Genomic DNA, 16,993 nt, shown 5'->3' with positions numbered 1-16,993 from the left:
GCCATAAAGCAATTGTTTACTTGAAATCTATCTTTTGTGGTATATTTATTGGGGTAAGGAGTGTAAGCATATCATAATTAGAGTTACCAATTATTCCAGAAATCAAGGTCATTGAGTTCAGATTCCAACTTTGACCCTGACCCAGGCTTACAGAGATGTAAGATGTCCCAATACCTCATATCCACCATACATGGGAGAAACAAGGTATGCAGACAGATCCTCTTATAAATATCCCATATGTAGTGGTTTTAATACAGGGTCTCAGATTCATTGCCATTCTTCGCATCCAGCTGTGGGCATTTTCCCTTGAATTTGGGCAGGCTTTCCATGGCTTCAAACAATAGAGCAGGGGTCAGTAAATTATGGCTGGTGGGCCAAGTCTAGGCCTCTACCAGCTTTTATAAATGAAGCTTTATTGGAACACAGCCATGTTCCTTAGTATATGTATTGTTTGTGTCTGTTTTCACATCACAGAAGCAGAGCTAAGTAGTTGCAAAAGAGACTGTATGGCTTGTAAAGCCTAAAATATTGACTGTCTGACACTTTATGGAAAAAGGTCTCCAAAGCCTGCAATAGTATATAATGAAAGTGATGTACATCTTATGTAACATCTAAGACTAGGTCATAAAAGGTCATGCAGCTTTTGCATGATTCTCGTGGAATGCTTCAACCCTGGACACTCATTCTCTTGGGATACTCTATCTTGAATCCTAACTACCACGTTATGAGAAGTCCAAGCCACATGGGCAGCCATCTATAGGCACTCCAGTCAACAGTCCTTGTTGGGCCCAGTCTTCAAGGGCCAGACATGTGAATTAAAATTATCTAGATGATTCCAGCCCCAGCCATCTGAATCCTCATGAGCTGAGGTTTCAGACATCAGTCATGGAGTAGAGACAAGCCATCTCCTCTGTGTAGTGTTTTAATTGCTGACCCACAGAATCTGGGCACATATTAAAATTTTTGTTTATTTCACCACTAAGTTTGGACTTCTTTATTATGTAGCAATAGATAACTATAGCACTGTGTCTGTACACAGATCTACATTTCACAGAGCACATACTTTTAGATGTGAATGTTGACTGCTCAATTTCTAAGAAGAACGTATACACACACATAGGTACAAACTGTTTATGTATATGTAAATATTAGACCTATATAAACTAATCTATATTATCCATAAAATGAGAGGGCCTTGATAATGGCTAACATTATTTTTCGGTATTTATTGTGTTCCAAGAACTGATAAATTCTTGCATTGTATGAATTTTCTCTTTTAACCGTCATAGCAACTCCCTAAGAGAAGTAATGTTATCTCTATTTTATAGGTGAGAAAACTGAGGTAAAAGAGATAACATGCTCAAGAGCACTCAGCAAGTAAATTTTAGAGTCAAGATTTGAACCCAAGTTCTCAAGTTTTAGATCCCTTACTCATACTCACCAAGCTATATACTGAGGAAGAGGATGAAAGCTGAAGCCATTACCTCATGCTCAAGAAGTTAGACAGAAACTTAACAGGTATATTTGAAAGAAGACAGGACTTGGAGTCGTAAGTCCAGAGCCTGAGTTATGAGATGAATTCTCCTCTCATCTAGATATAGGTTTGTTTTTAGAAAATGAAGAAGATCACTGCATATTTTGATTGTTAATTTCTGTACTTAATGATTACCAAAGAATGGAATTTCACCAGGGAGCTATTTTGCAATGACATAAACTTTTATTTTTTTGGTTTGTTTTTGTTTTTCTTTTTGCGGTACGCGGGCCTCTCGCTGTTGTGGCCTCTCCCGTTGTGGAGCACAGGATCCGGACGCGCAGGCTCAGCGGCCATGGCTCACGGGCCCGGCCGCTCGGCGGCATGTGGGATCTTCCCGGACCGGGGCACGAACCCGTGTCCCCTGCATCGACAGGTGGACTCTCAACCACTGCGCCACCAGGGAAGCCCGACATAAATTATTGATTCAAAATCAAACCATTATTATAAATTGTTGATTCAAAATCAAATCTTTATTAAGTCTCCCTTGCATCAGAAGTCTTTCCCACTCTTCATTTCTTTTGAAACCCTTTCCTGTCTACTCTTGGCCAAAGCTTGAAGCCTAATTTAACACTTGGAAATAAAATAATGAAATAGTCATAACACAGCAATTCCAATGCCTACTGAAACGGAAGCTCTAAATAATTTTTCAGATAATTTAGGAAATTAAAAATATTTATATCATAGATGCAAAGACAGAAGTTACTTGTGTAATAAATGGTGAGACAAAAAGTTTCTGGTCAAGTAGATTTGTTTAAATTTGAACACTAATCTGAGCTCTACCCCTGTGCTAAAACCCAGTGACAGGTTGCATACAGCTTCTAAAGGGATATAGTTCAGTGCATTGGGTCAAATTCATGCCATAAAATGTGGTATTAGTAGTAGTACTAGAAGACAGAGTGACTGTCTTCTTTGGGACATAGATGAAGACCCCAAGATAGACAATATCAAGGACAAATTATGTAGAATAAGATATTATCTCAGTCCTTGGAACATGTCATCCAGGATAGAAAAAGAAGTAGATTTATTATCAAGTACATGAAGCCAGAGACAGTAAGCAATGAGTGGCAGTTGGTTAAAATAGACAGGTTTTAGAAGTAGAGGCACGGATGTAGAAAACAAATTTAGGGTTACCAGGAGATTGTGGCGGGGAGGCTAACTTGGGAGATTGGGACTGAAATATACACACTACTATACATAAAATAGAAAACTAATAAGAACCTGCTCTTCTTATTAGCACAGGGAACTCCACTCAATACTCTGTAATGGGCTATTTGGAAAAGACTATAAAAAAAAATAAAATTGGGGCTTCCCTGGTGGTGCAGTGGTTGAGAGTCTGCCTGCCGATGCAGGGGACACGGGTTTGTGCCCCGGTCCGGGAAGATCCCACATGCCGCGGAGCGGCTGGGCCCGTGAGCCATGGCCACTGAGCCTGCGTGTCCGGAGCCTGTGCTCCACAACGGGAGAGGCCACAACAGTGAGAGGCCCGCGTACCGAAAAAAGAAAAAAAAAAAGTGGATATATGTATATGTATAACTGATTCACTTTGCTGTACACCTGAAACTAACACAACACTGTATATCAACTATACTGCAATAAAAATTTTTTTAAAAATTAGGATTTAAGAACCATAGTCAGGGAGCAGTGTGGATTGGAAAGACCTGGCAAGAAATATTTCTGCATCCTCAGACAATGCTCCCCAGGCTGGCTATTGCAAAGGTGAGCATTTAAGAGATCTTTGACCTAAGGAGGACATGAGATTAACAATCTATCCCAATGTGCATGAATTATTCTCCTCGGTGCTATCAGAAATCAGATGGCATCCTAGAGCAAGGGTCAGCAGATCTTTTCTGTACAGGGTCAGATAGTAAATATTTTGGATTTTCTGTACCATACGTCTCCGTTGCAACTGCCCATCTGCTGCTGTAGCACAGAAACAGCCATGCACAATATGTTAATGAATGGGTGCGGCTGTGTTCAAGCAAAACGTTATGTACAAAACCAGGAGTCAAGCGAGATCTGATCAGTGGGCCAGAGTGTGAGGACGCCAGTTCTGGGTCAGTGTTCACAGCTGAATGAGTCATGAGGCCTTAAGTTCCAGTTCTCATTGTACTACTTTCTACCTGGGTGAACTTGGGTTCCTCCTTTTATTTATATGGGCCACTGTATTAGTCAAGGTTCTCCAGAAAAACAGAACCAACAACATGTGTATACAATGTGCCCATATATACTGATAGATATAGATCTAGATATCGATATTGATGCCTAGATCTATATCCAAATCTATATAAAGATAGAGAAAGAGAGAGAGAGATTTTAAACAATTGGTTCACACAATAATAGAGGCTTGGTAAATTCAAAATCTGCAGGTTAGCCTGTCTAGAGACTCTAGGAAGACTTGCAGTTCAATTTCTGTAAGTCTTCTGGCAGAATTCCTTTTTGCGACAGGGAGGTCAGTCTTTGTTTTATTAAGAGTTTCAACTGATTGGATGAGGCCCATGCATATTATGGAGGATAATCTGCTTTACTCAAAGTCCACCACAAATTTAAATATGAATTTCATCCAAAAACACCATCACAGGGACTACCCTGGTGGCACAGTGGTTAAGAATCCGCCTGTCAATGCAGGGGACACAGGTTTGATCCCTGGTCTGGGAAGATCCCACACGCCATGGAGCAACTAAGCCTGTGCACCACAGCTGCTGAGCCCGTGCACCTAGAGCCCATGCTCTGCAACGAGAAGCCACCGCAATGAGAAGCCCACGCACCAAAACAAAGAGTAGCCCTCACTTGCTGCAAATAGAGAAAGCCCACGTGCAGCAACGAAGACCCAATGCAGCCAAAAATATAAATAAATAAAACATAAAAATTTTAAAAAACACAAAAACACCATCACAGAGATATCCAGAATAATATTTGACCAAATAACTGGGCATGGTGGCCCAGACAAATTGACATGGAAAATTCACCACCTAAGCCATAGTTTTGTCACCTTTTACTGAGAAATATGACTTATCTGAACTATTTTGATACCTAGAAGATACCTTCTAGAGGTAACACCCTCAGTTTTTTACACGGTAGGCAGTAGAGGGAAAGAGCCCATTTGCCCAGTCAGATGACACCTAAAGGATAAAATTCTGTCTTTTCTCTCCAACCCACAAGGATGAATGCCAAAAATACATCACTTATATCTGCTTTAGCTAACATAGGATAGGTCTGGAACAGACCTATGCTCCCAGTAAGTCTCATGAAATGCTGTTTCATTAAGGGGAGACTTTACTTGCTAAGATTAGAATCAAAACAGGGTGGTGGATGAAAAACTGCCCAAGGATATAAGCTCATGCAAGGAAGCAGGAGAGAGAATGGGTATCCGAAGATGTGCGCTCTGAGCCAACACTAATTCCACAGCATCAGGTTGTAATTCAAGGAGCCCAACTGCTGGGGTTTTTTTCCCCTTCTTTTTTCCCCCAAAGAGGGACAAGCATACTGACAAAGGAAGAGCATTAGTCACCACAGATAAATTCCTTTTTAGAGGTGATCTCGCAAATGATTTGGCTCAGTGTAGACTGATTTGGCTCCAAAAACCATAAGCTAGAGCATTTCATTCCAGGTCCCTCCTCAAATATCAATGATAGGTAAAACTTTGGCATCAGTAGGGCTTGAAATCTCCCCAGGTGATTATAATATGCAACCAGGGCTGAGAAACTGGAGATGTAGAGAGAATTTAAATTGAACTTTAGTTAAACAGTAAAACAAGCTCTGACTCTACTGGCTGGAGCTAGACAAGGGATATGGATTTAGTGGGATGAGAAGATAAAGAACACCAGGGAGTAAATCAGATGTTTTACACCTGTGCTTAGCTAATTGCTACTCAGATAATTCAGACAATCTTACAGCACCTGAACCCTGAAAGTCTTTAGTTCTGTTTAAAAAAAAAGTAACTCTTCAAGTAACTGAACTCTGAGAATAATGTAAATCATAAAGAAAAAGAAGAAATCTTATTTTTTGAATTAGTTCATTTCATATATACTATTTCACTTTCATGGTATTAACTAGTTATCTTTCTTTCCATTTTATGTTTGAGGAAAGTAAGGCTTTAAAAATCTCAGTAATTTGCTCAAGGTCACTTGTTAAGGGTGTGGGAGGCAGCATAATGGCTCCTAAAAATGCCTTCACCCTAATCCCTAGAACCTATTAATATCTTACCTTACATGGTAAAGAGGACTTTGCAGATATGACTGAAGTTATAGACCTTGAGATAGAAAGATTATCCTGGATTACCTCATGGAACAAATCTAATTGCATGAGTCCTTAAAAGCAGAAAACCATTCCCAACTGTAGAAAGAGAAAGAGAGAGATGTCCTAATAGAAGCAGAATCAGAGAGATGCAGCATTTTGGGTTTTGTAGGTGGAGAAAGGGGACTCTGAGTCAAGGACTACCAGTGACCGCTGGAAGCAGATAAAGTCCAGGGAACAGAAACACCCATAAGAGCCTCCAGAAAAGAATGTAGCTCTGCCAACACTTCTTTTTTCTTTTTTAACCATCTTTATTGGAGTATAATTGCCTTACAATGGTGTGTTAGTTTCTGCTTCATAACAAGGTGAATCAGCTATACATATACATATATCCCCACATCTCCTCCCTCTTGCATCTCCCTACCACCCTCCCTTCCCTATCCCACCCCTCTAGGTGGACACAAAGCACAGAGCTGATCTCCCTGTGCTTTGAGGCTGCTTCCCACTAGCTATCTATTTTACATTTGGTAGTGTATATATTTCTATGCCACTCTCTCACTTCATCCCAGATTACCCTCCCCCCTCCCTGTGTCCTCAAGTCCACTCTGTATGGCTGTGTCTTTATTCCTGCCCTGCCCCTAGGTTCTTCATAACCAATTTTTCTTTTTTTTTAGATTCCATATATATGTGTTAGCATACGGTATTTGTTTTTCTCTTTCTGACTTACTTCACTCTGTATGACAGTCTCTAGGTCAATCCACCTCACTACAAATAACTCAATTTCATTTCTTTTTATGGCTGAGTAATATTCCTTTGTATATATGTGCCACATCTTTATCCATTCATCTGTCGATCCTGCCAACACTTTTACTTTACTCAATTGAGACCAATGTCAGACTTGTAAGGTAATAAATTTACGTTGTTTTGAGTCACTAAATTTGGGGTAATTTGTATGAAAGCCATAAAAAAAATACAGAGGTCCTGCAAGAGCCAGGCTATATATTTATACTTAAATATTTCTGAAATGAATTTAACCTTGTGATTGACAGCATCAGCAGTAGCTTCCAAGGGATCCCACCACACACCGGAGGCAAAAGCAGCATAATACAAAGCAGTGACAGCAGCAGGTCACTGCTCCACACTTGGGGTAGAGGGGGACTTGATCTACTATAGCAGCAGCATAGCCTGAATGGGAACCCATCCTCCTGTGGCACTAGTCCCATCAACATTAGTCTAATCTGCTAGCATCTGCTGTGCCAACAGGCCCAACATATACAAACCCTCCAACTCAGTAGCATTAAGTGAGCCAGGCTCAGTGTTTCCTGAAACCCATATCCAATGGCACTGGAAAGCCCAGATATCACCTACTGTTATGAAAACATAAACAATAACAGAAGACTGGGAACTTCAGAAAGAAAAGGGGAACAATGGGATGGGTGAAAACAAATGGGGTAAATATAAGAGACTATCATTAGCCTCATGAGTTTCTTAAATTCTATATGATTGTCAAAGCAAAAATGATGACACCATCTGATGGGGTTCTCAATGTAGAGAAAGGAAATACTACAAAAAAATCATACTTTAAAACTGGGAAATATTAAGAGACCTAAATGGAAGTAAAATTTTGAAACTTCACTTGAAGTAATAAAACACTGATTCCAGTAGGCTATGATAAGTTACATATGTATAATGTAATGCCAAAAGCAACCACTAAGAAAACTATACAAACAGTATACACAAATGATTCTAAATAAATTAAATTAAATGAACTTATTAAAAAATGTTTAAGTAAAATCCACAAGAAGGCAAAATAAGAGAAACACAGGATTGAGAAACTAAGGTAAAAGACAAAACAAAAAATAACATGGTAGACCAAATCTTTGACATGGCAATAATTACATTAACTGTAAATGATCTAAATAACCAAGTCAAAGACAGAGATTGGAAGAGTAGATTAAAAAATTACAAGCATGGTCCAATTACATACGGTCTATAAGAAGCTTACTTTAAACATCATGATATAGGTAGTTCAACGTAAAAGGATGAAAATGATACATCATGTGAACATTAATCAGAAAAAGCAGGAATGGCTATATTAACATCAGATAAAGTAGACTTCAGAGCAAAGGAAATTATTAGGGGCAAAGAGAGTCATTACATAAAGATAACAGGAATAATCCACCTAGATGACCTAGTGATAGTAAATGTGTGTGCACCAAACAACAGAACTTCAAAATACATGAAGCAAACACTAAAAAATGTTAAAGGAGAAAGTTTTAAATCCACAATTATTATTTGAGACTTCAACACAGCAATTTATAGAACTACCAGAGAAAAATCAGCAAGGATATGGAAGAACTGAAAACATCATCAATCAGCAGGATATAACTGACATTTAAAGAACACACTCAATAAGAACAGAATATATATTCAAGTGTCCATGGAACATTCACTCATATAACATATACTGGGCGATAAAAAAACATTAGCAGATTTAAAAGAATTAAAATCATAGAGAGTATGTTCTCTAGCCATAATGGAATCAGACTAGAAATCAATAAGAGAAAGACAACAGGAAAATCTTCACTCACATGAAAACTAAACATCACAATTCCAAATAACTCATGGGTAAAAAAGACAGCATCAAGGAAAAATTTTTAAATGCATATAATAAAAGAAAATGGAGATGTAACGGATCAAAGTTTGCGGAATGAAGTGAAAGCAATGCTGAAAGGGAAGTTTATAGCACTAAATTGGGAAAGAAAATATTTCAAAGCAATAATCTAATTTTCTATATTAAAATAGTAAAAAAGGAAGAGGGAAAAACACGAAACAAGCAGAAAGAAGGAAATAATAAAGATGAAACAGAAATCCATGAAACTGAAAACAGGAAAATGGGGGGGGGGGGGAATCAATGAAACAAAAGGCTGGTTCTTTGAAATAATCTAATCAATAAAGATCTAGCAAGACTGATAAAGATAAAAAGAGAGATGGTACAGGGCTTCCCTGGTGGCGCAGTGGTTGAGAGTCCGCCTGCCGATGCAGGGGACGCGGGTTCGTGCCCCCGTCCGGGAAGATCCCACATGCCGCGGAGCGGCTGGGCCCGTGAGCTATGGCCGCTGAGCCTGCGTGTCTGGAGCCTGTGCTCCGCAACGGGAGAGGCCACAACAGTGAGAGGCCCGCGTACCACAAAAAAAAAAAAAAAAAAAAAAGAGAGAGATGGTACAAATCACAGATATCAGAAATGCAACCAGGGATACTATGACATATCCTGCAGGTTAATGAGGGACAAATTATTATGAACAAGTCTACACTACAAATTCAAAAATGTAGACGAAATGGGCCAATGCTTCTACACCCAAAACTACCAAAACTCAGCCAAGATGAAATAGATAATCTCAATTTTCCTGTAACCAGTAGAAACACGGATTTTTCATTTAAAAACTCCCAAAAGAAATATTCAGGCTTAGATGTTTCACTTTTACCCAAGACTTAAATAATTAACACCAACTTTACATGATTTGATAAAAAACAGAAGTAGAGGGAACAGTTCCTAATTAATTTTATGAAGCCAGTATTACTTTGATACCAAAACCAGACAGGGATAATATAGAAAGAAGAAAACTACAGACCAATATGTTTTATGAAATTGGCTGTAAAAATCCTCAGCCAGATAGTAGCAAATTAAATCCAGAAATATATAAAAAGAATAGTATACCATGACCAAGTGGTATTTATTCCAGTTATGCAAAGTTGGTTAAATATTTGAAAATTAAACAATGTAATCCACCATATCTAATAGATTAAGGGGGAAAAGTCACGTGATCCTATCCATTAATGCAGAGAAAGCATTTGACAAAATCCAATCTCATTCATGATTTTAAAAAAAGAAGAAAAAAAACTTCAAGCAAACTAGGAATAGGAAAGGAACATACTGAAACATAAAGATGATCTACAAACAACCTATACCGACATTATATTTAACTGTGAAAGACTGGATGCTTTCTCTGTAAGATCAGAAACAAGGCACTGATATCTGCTCTCACCACTTTTATTAAATATATTACTGGAGGTTCTAGTAAGAAAATAAAGCAAAAATAAATAAATACATAAATTTAAAAGTTAAAGTTTTAAAAAGTTTATTTAAAAGATAAAAGGACTATTCCTACTATGTTGAATAGGAAGGAACATATCCTACTGAATGTTGAATAGTAATATATCCTATTATATTGAATAAGGAGAAGTAAAGTTGTATCTGAAGATGAGATGATAATCTAAATGGAGAAAATACCAAGGAATCCACAAAAAGCTTGAGAAATAATATCAGTTTGTAAATGATTTAGAGTACAAGATCACCACAATTTTATCAAATTATATATTAATAACAAATGTACAGAAGCTTGAATAAAAATATGTGATGCCATTTACAACTGACCTAAGTAAATACTTAAATATAAGCCCAATAAGACATTTATAGCACCTCTATACTGAAAATTACAAAATGCTGATGAAGAAAAATTAAAAAGTCCCAAACAAATAGGGAGACATACCTTGTTCATGGATTAGAAAACACAACATAATAAAGATGTCAATTCTCCCCAAGACAAGAAGCTTAACACAATTACTCTTAAAATGCCCTCAAGGTTTTTGTGGATATAGACAAGCTTATTCTAAGATTTATGTGGTAAGAAGAGGCTGAAGAATAGCTAAAACAATTCGTAAAGGAAGATTAAAATGGGAGGAATTAATCTACCCAATTTCAAGATTTTGCAGTAATGATGGAGGGTAGATACATAGATCAATGGAATGGAATAGAGAACCCAGAAATAGACTGACATAAATACATATAACTTGTTTTTGACAGCAGTGCAAAAGCTATCCAGGAAGAATAGACTTTTAAAAAAATGGTACTGAAACAGTTGGACATCCCTCGACAAAAACAAACAAACAAAAAATGAACCTTAACCTCCACACCTTACACAAAAATTAAATCAAAGTGGATCATAATCTTAAATATAAAAGCAGGACATTTTTAGAAAAACAAATAGGAGAAAATGTTTGGCATCTAGAACTAGGGGAATAATTCTTAGACTTGACGCCAAAAGTATGATCAATAAAAGCAAAAACTGATAAATTGGATCTCATCAAAATGAGTTAAAAATGCTTCATAGAAGATCCTTTTTAGTGGATGAAAACTCAAATTACACAGTGAGAAAACATATTTGAAAATCCCATGAGACAAATGACTTGTATCTATAATATACAAAGAACTCTCCAAACAACTTAAGAAAATCCAACTAGAAAATAGGCAGAAGACAGGAACAGACATTTCATGGAAGAGAATATACACATGGCAAAGAAGCACATGAAAAGATGCTCAACATCATTAGCCATTAGGGAAATGCAAATTAAGACCATAATGAGATGTCAGAGAACAACTAAAATTAAAGTATAGTGACAACATCAGATGCTGGTGAGTATGTAGAAAAATTCTATCACATCACTGGTGGGAAAATAAAATGGTTTAGCCACTGAGAAACAGCTTGACAGTCTCTTTTAATCCTAAAAGTAGATTCACCCTACAATGCAGTAATTGTAATTGTAATTGTAATTGTAATTACTCAATTGTACAATTACTCAATTGAGTAATTGTACTCTTGAGCATTTATCCAAAAGAAACAAAAACTTAATTAAGTTCCCACAGAAACTTACACATAAATGTTCATAGCAGTTTTATTTATAATAGCCAAAAACTGGCAACTACCCAAGTGTCTTTCAGTGGATGAATGTTGAAACAAATTGTGATAAAATCTTATGATAGAATACTACCGAGAAACAAAAAGGAACAAATTATTAATATATGCAAAAATTGAAATGAACTTCAGGGGAATGATGCCGAGGGAAAAATTTTGAAAAGCCAATCTCCGAAGATTAAGTAATTCATGATTATGTTTACATATTATTCTTAAAATAACAAAACTGTGGAGATGGAGAACAGATTAGAAGTTGCCAAGGGTTAGAGTTGGGGTAGAAGGTACAGCGGGGGAACTCTGTGAGGTTTTTGTGGTCCCAGTACAAATAATACAGCAATCTTGGTTTTAATCCCTAAAGATTTTTAAAAGCAATTCCTAATAAGAGGTGTCCAGATATTTAGCAATGGCAGCAGATTAGAGGTATAGCTCCCCAACATGACAACCTCAAAAGAGATCATACTAATTCAATGCTTATGTTAATTTCGGAAAAAAAAGGCCAGTCACAATATTTAAATGGTATATATCTTAACGATATTATTCTAAGTATCCAGCTATATCAGATGGACTAGCAAGATTTTCTGTACCTTCAACCTTATTTAAGACAGTTAATCTTATAATAAGACAGTTAAAAAAAGCAAAAGAAAAAAAAACAAACCTCAACTACAGTTGGATATTCTCATAGGAAGATGAGGTGAAAATATGTAGCAGCGGTTCAAAAGCTTAAGCAGTGGCACCTAAATTTGGTTGCACATTAGAATCATCTGAAGCACTTTTTAAAAACCCTCACACTGACGGTTGGTCATCCTAGACCAATAAAATCATTTTAAATCTCCTCAGACGATGCCAATGTCTAGCCAGAACTGAGAACCAGTGGACTAAGCAGAAGGGGATGTTTCTACAAAGATCTCTTAACAATAACTCCTTTCACCCAATCAGATTTACCTCCCCGCAAAGGGCTAAAGAACGCTAGATGTTGACCATACTTGCTTAGCTTTAATTAGCACTTGTGACTTGCCCAAAACCTAGATCATGTTTCCCCTACATTTCATGTTATTCCCTAAGTTTTTCAAACCCAGGGCTAAGGGGTTTGCCAGGAAGAGATTTTAAGTGCTCACACAGGGGAAGTCCCTGGCAAACCAGGACAGCGGTCCCTCTACATTGAAATGTAAAGCATCCTAAATAACCCTGCCACTGCTCCCAGATCCTAGTCTGTGCCAACCAGTGGAGAAAAGGCATTCTCCATTACTACCACGGCAAATGCTGCTGTACTTGCCTTGGCTGGTCCCTATCTTTTCCAGGCGCCACTCCCCTTCACCTGCTGGTGGACGCTTTGGCCAGCTGACAATGCAGATATTTTCAAACTTTAATGCGAATAAAAATCATCTGGAGGGCCTGTTATAACAGAGATCACTGAGCCCCACCAGAGTTGCTGATTCCATAGGGCTGGGACAGGGCCCTAAAACTTGAATATCTGACACATTATCAGGGGACGCTGGTAAAGCTGGTCAGGTTGTTACCGAATGCAGGTTCATGTGTCTGAAGCACAGTGAGGCCAAACAAACCTAAAGGTTGGAGTCTGGAGCAGAGAAAGGTTTATTGCAGGATCGAGCAAGGAGAGGGGTGGCCTATGTTCCAAAACACCCTGAGATCTCCAAAGGATTTCAGCAAAGCATTTTTAAAGGCCAGGTGAGGGAGGGACGTCCCAGGGAATGTGATCAGCTCATGCACAATCCTGTGACTGGTTGATGTTGAGGCCACAGGGCAGGTAACATTATCCATCCTTAGGTGCCAGAAGGTCTGGGGGCTACATGCTCATGATCATCAAGGAGTTAATTTCTTCCATTGGGTGGTGGTTTTTAGCATCTTAAAAATCAAGAAACATGCCTGAGATACTATTATCTGAGTACTTCAGAGAGGAACTACAGCAGAGGATATGGGCGATGGGTCTGTCCTAGGAAGGCCCCATAGGGTTCTGCTTGGTTACAAGGTGACCATACTTTGAGAACCACTGCTCTAGTGGCTTGGAATGTTAAGAAAGTAATGGAAGAATCCCTTCCCAGGTCTAGATTCTAGTATCGCCAGCTATTTTGGTGAGGGGAAGGGTAAGTTTTGTCCTTGCTTGGCCTTCTTGTTCATTTACATCAAAGCCTATTTGAGGCAGTGCGCTCAGCAGTCCTGCAGTTCTGTCTTTTGCTTCAACAGTGTTTGGAATGAACAGACCCAGGGACACTCCTTGCTCCAGCCCCCGACCACCCTCCAACCTTTCTTCCTGTCGCAACCTTTGGAATCAGCCACTCAGCTATCCTCAGCCTCCAGGACAGGCCAACACCGGTTTTTGAGCTTAGTTCCTTATTACTGATCAACCACGAGTTCCCAGGTTCGTCAGAATTATTCCATCAAGGTGGAGGCCGCCATCCACCGCCTGTTTAACATGCATCTGGGGACACTTACCTCTCTCTGAGCTTCTATTTCGACAGCAACAATGGGACTCTGGACAGTGTGGGCCACATTTTTCGCCAACTGGCTGAGGAGAAGTGTGAGGGCGCCCAGCGTCTCTTGAAAATGCAAAACCAGTGCTGTGGCCGCGCCCTCTTCCAGGATGCGCGGAAGCCTTCTCAAGATGAGCGGGGTAAAACCCAGGACGCTGTGGAAGCCGCCATTCTTAGGGAGAAGGACCTGAACCAGGCACTATCGGATCTGCACGCCCTGGGTTCCGCCCGCGGAGACTCCCACCTCTGTGACTTCCTGGAGAGCCACTTCCTGGAGGAGCAGGTGAAACTCATCAAGAAGATGGGCGACCACCTGACCAACCTCCGCAGGCTGGCTGGTCCGCAGGCTGTGCTGGGCGAGTATCTCTTTGAAAGGCTCACCCTCGAGCACAAACAGGAGTCTGAAGTCCAGCGGCCTCTGAGGAGCCCCTCTGGCGTCAGAGCTTCTGCCTGATGCCCCGCTCTGCAGCCACTAGGCAGCTTTGTAACTGCCCTGGAACCCTCTCCCAAGCCTTGGACCAAATGGAAACAATAACGCTTTTTGCAGAAGAAAAACAAAAAGCCTATTTGAAACACAAACAGAATAAAGAGAAAAAAAGAAATATATATATATGTATATATATATACATATATATATATATTCATGTTCTTTTAACATATGAATTGCCCCACTTTATCTGTGTGAAATAAGTTTGTTCCCGTTATTGAGCTGGTTCTCAAGCTTTGCTGCTCGTTTGAATTACCTAAAGAGCTTTTAAGAGAAACATTGTTGTCTGGGTCCCAGCCCCAGAGATTTTGATTCAGTAGGTCTAGGGAGGAGCCTGGGCATGGGGAGGTCTCAGAGTTCCTCAGGTGATTCTAATGTACAGCAACTTTGTGAACCACCTCTTGGCTTCAATCCAGCTAGTGATCAGATATTAAACCTAAGACACATGGGCTAGTGCGTGAGCTCTCTTGCTAGGTGTATTCCATTTTCTTCCTCCTGGAAGATTCGTGCCAGGGAAAATGATTGATAGTTGTGTTACTTCTCTGAAATGGATTGAAATTTCCAATTAGCGTGAACAGGGGAGGGTGACTAGGTGAATGCAATAAGGTGTATCATTTACGTATTGCCCTATGTGTATGGCTAGAAGCTTTTGCAACTGAGGTCTGCCCTACTTTTCATGCTAATGGTAATGCTTGTCCTCCTAATGCAGCTGTAAACTTTATAAGCCCATAGGTAGACAGCATCACAAAATATTTACCCCTCCCCACTGGCCCACTGTCAAGCTTCACTCCCCTTCCCCAATACACAAATGTACATCAATGCGCTTGAGACCAATAGCAACATATTGACCTTCAATTGTTCTACTTTGCAGCTTCCCTCTTATCAGGAGATGTCAGCATTTAGTGCAAGGACCAATGCTTGCCTCTTGGTGAGTAATGTAGACAATGCCTCCAAGAGACAAACAGCCCTTACGGAGGGGGAAAAAGTCTTTCAAAAAGGTTGACGCCCAGAGGAGGCATTTTCAGTCATCTCAGCTTAGAGGTCAAATATCCAAAATTAAAAAGGTTAAAAAAAAGAAGAAGAAGAAAGCAAGGAAGAAAAGAAGGAAACAATTTTCTTATAGTAATAAGGCAGTTTTCCTTAAAAAAAAGACTTAAGCCTTAAATTCTCTTTCCTAATCAAAATGTGCTTTTCCGTCTTTAGACTATTCCTCTTACATCCTGTATTATTCATGACGTTTAATTCTTGAAATAGCACATGGCTGAAAACAGAAGCTAACCTCTTGTTCACTATGAATTAAATCTTCTTTAACTAGGACCTGTCTACAATGTACAATTTGGGGTTTGCCAACATAATTATTTTCTCTGAAATAAGTTACAGCATTTTGCCTTTTCAATATATAGTTATACAATATATTGTTAACACAACATAGTTAATATAGTCAATATAGTAAATACAACTATAACACACATGATATGATGCCACTTTGGTGATTTTCTTCATCCATGTAATTCTGAAATTTGACAGTATAGTTTTCATATTCTAATGAGCTGAGTATTACCTTTGCAAGGATAGAAAAATAAAATAAATTCATAATATTCTTGTGTGGTTTGCCCCTGGGGTGGATTACCATAATGGGGAGATATTTGAGCCTTTCCCCAAGTCATTAAAAATCCTCCAGCGAGCAGCCCCTTGTCCTCTCCAGGGAGTGGGGGGAAAGGATCTTTAATCATAATAATCCTGGGGGGAGAAATCTCAGAAATAAGACATCTGCTTCTGTGCCTTGTTGTTTTACAGAATAGCAATGATTGCTTTAGCAGCTTCTATTGCCCTGTGTGTAAAATAAGTAAGTGTACATAAAATTGAATGAACGCATAAAAGAAGGATAAACCCACCCAGCTTAACAAATCCACTCTCTCACCTGCTGTGCCCTGAAACATGAAAGAAAGAATCACGGGATCATAAGGATTAATAAAATAACAGTCTCTGTTAACAATATTGACAGGAGGTATAAGGATAATTTGTCTGATGTGGGACCAACAGCTTAACTGCTTAATTCTTTTTTTTTAAGGGCAATTCATTCATTTATTGTTTAAAGATTGCAAGACAACATTTTAATTTCTGTAGCACAATTTAAATGTTTTACTTTTTTGATAAAGCAGAGTATAATAGAAAAAACAATTAGTTTCCAGTAATATCTATATCTTTATTCAGAATTAAGTCTTCCACAGACATGTAACCTGGAAACAAAAGCCTGTTACAATAAGCAAAGCTTCAACAGAGCTGCTACTTTTCGGGCCAGGGAAAGGTTCATCCCTATAGGAGGAGGATGTGCTATGTAAAATGGCTGCAAGGTCACAGCCTTGAGGGCGCTGGAAGTCTATTATCCTATTCCACATTAAGTAGTTTGGTGAACTTCAAACGTCTGTTCATCTGCAACCAAGCTGGCAACTTTTAACTGATATTTCAAGCAGATAAAAAATAAATTAAAAGAAAT

General features: G+C 38.9%; 1 protein-coding gene and 1 pseudogene across 5 annotated transcripts in view; both read left to right on the top strand.

Annotated features, from left to right (window-relative positions):
• Positions 1-16,993, top strand: part of LOC307198387 (uncharacterized protein) — a 128,983-nt gene that overhangs the window by 103,646 nt on the left and 8,344 nt on the right. For 2 of the 4 annotated variants that reach the window (XR_013831629.1, XR_013831630.1), the window contains one exon: positions 1,329-1,946. The exons of 1 other annotated variant lie outside the window; for it this stretch is intronic. The gene's annotated coding sequence lies outside the window, so the exon portion shown is untranslated. Of the gene's footprint in view, positions 1-1,328; positions 1,947-13,722; positions 13,742-16,993 lie in introns of those variants that run through there. One more of the 4 variants, XR_013831628.1, reaches the window with a different exon arrangement.
• Positions 13,148-15,442, top strand: LOC307176958 (ferritin light chain-like; annotated as a pseudogene). The gene is made up of 2 exons: positions 13,148-13,206; positions 13,891-15,442. The product of its transcript is annotated as a ferritin light chain-like (transcript).

This window comes from Stenella coeruleoalba (genome assembly GCF_951394435.1).
Source record: "Stenella coeruleoalba genome assembly, chromosome: 1".
In the NCBI taxonomy this organism is placed as follows: Eukaryota; Metazoa; Chordata; class Mammalia; order Artiodactyla; family Delphinidae; genus Stenella; species Stenella coeruleoalba.
This window is presented reverse-complemented; position numbering and strand designations above follow the sequence as displayed.